At 40.8% G+C, this 1,889-nt stretch overlaps 1 long non-coding RNA gene across 1 annotated transcript; it reads left to right on the top strand.

The window, feature by feature from the left end:
- Positions 1-1,286, top strand: LOC111814657. The gene is made up of 3 exons (XR_002819580.1): positions 1-85; positions 453-501; positions 1,125-1,286. It is a non-coding gene; the product is annotated as an uncharacterized LOC111814657 (long non-coding RNA).
- The last annotated feature ends 603 nt before the right edge of the window (positions 1,287-1,889 follow it).

The following is a 1,889-nucleotide window of genomic DNA, read 5'->3' as shown; positions in this document are numbered from 1 at the left end:
GACTTACCCAGCAACCAGGAGGCTTGCTGCACCAGGGCTGTGCTTTCAGATGCACATGAAGTCTCATCATCTCTGGATGCAGCCTGTGAGTGCCCCTGAGAAATAGAGCTGCACGTATACCAACAATTGTTGTTTTTTAAAATTTGCTTTTTAATTTTTTAAATCTTTTCTTTATTTGTATGGTACAGGGTCTCACTACACAGCTTCGACTGGTAGTGTACCTCCTGGCTTACTATCCCCCCAACCCCCGGCCAGTTCTGCACCACCACACTCTGTTCTGGTAGACAGCTCAGTACGTGATACCAGGGATAGAACCTTGGTCATTGCCCTCGCCATGCAGGCGCTTAGACCACAGAGTTATGTCCCCAGCTCAACTATTGTTCTGGTAAATAAATGGCATTTTCAAGGTCCTATGATGTGACTACTTGCTTTTAACTTTTTTTTTTTTACAGAAAATGCTGGTGATTGGAAAGATGAAGTCGCACAGCCAAAGGCCTCCAGGTAACTATGATAATCCATGACTTCTAATTGTAACTTAGGTGCTGTGCAGATCTCACTGGCAGATCCCTGGGAAACACAATCTGTGCTTGTAGTGCACCTCCGTCATCCAACTGAGGAATTAACGTGTGTGTTACTCTTGATCTTAGCCAAAGGCAAAGAAGCTGTCAGTGTGTTAATGCAGCCCACTTTGTTTTATTTTCTGATATTCAGTGTTACTTCTTACTAGTTTGTTAAACAAATTAATCAGAATTCAGATGAGCTGTTCATGGTCATGGACTTCAAAATTGTATGAATTTGATATTCATTTTTTTGTGATCAAAGTCAGAGATGGTTACATGTTTTTTAAAGACCAATTATAGGGGTGTCATTTTCTCTTAGCTGGAAATATAGATAGATAAACAAAACTTCAACACTATGTAAGTAATAGGTATAAAATACTTTAGGAATTCACTTGCTTTTCCATGTAACTATCCCAAAAAACTTCATGCACTTTTCACTCTGCATGTGGCAACCATCAATTTATAGGGTTCCCTTGGGATATAGTCAAAGAAATCTCTCTCAGAGTTCTTATGGTTAACTTCATACCACTTCCACTGTCCTTGTTTCCTTTCTACTTGTCTTAGAAAATATTTTGGTATAATTCATTATCATGCTAAGAAGCTGACCCAGTTACAAAAACAGCTACGTGAAGGGAGAGATGCCTCTTTGTCCCTTGGGCTGCATCTGGAGTCTCTCCTCACCCAAGATGATCCTGAAGACTACCAGGATCAGGGCCACATGCAACATCTGGCTCACGGTGCAAGATGGCTGAAGATCTTGTTGTTAAGCTCGGTGCAGGTGAGAAGGACACACACCCTGATGAAAGGGAGCTGAAATTGGAAGATAGGTTTTTCTCAAAGAGAAAGGGAGTCAAGAAATGGAGATAATTTTTTCTTTCTTTGAAAGTTGTACTTCTGCCTTCATTGTCTGAGAGAGGAAAGAGATGGGAGAGTGACAGGGAAAATAGGAATTTAGATGGACATATATAAGTACCAATTACCTACAGGAATGTCAACCTGTACTACAAATATGTGCAAAAATGTGGTGGATATAACAAGATGGGAAGAGGGGAGAATGGGTGTGTTATAGGATAAAAAGAATGCAGATGTGGTGTGTGCTGTCCACACTGCCTACAAGGAATGTCAGCGATATATCTCTAATGAGGATTAATGAAATATAGGAACTGCTTTGATAGCCAGGCTCTGAACTCACATCACATTCAACAAGATACAGTTTCCTATGTATAGCTGTTCACATCTTCATTGGGCTGAGAAAATATCAAGACTGTTCAGGTAGAAGAGACAAGACAGGCACACACTGGGTGGAGGCAGGACTTAAGGAAATACTCA

This window comes from Octodon degus, unplaced genomic scaffold, assembly GCF_000260255.1.
Source record: "Octodon degus isolate 3935 unplaced genomic scaffold, OctDeg1.0 scaffold00398, whole genome shotgun sequence".
Lineage (NCBI taxonomy): Eukaryota > Metazoa > Chordata > Mammalia > Rodentia > Octodontidae > Octodon > Octodon degus.
This window is presented reverse-complemented; position numbering and strand designations above follow the sequence as displayed.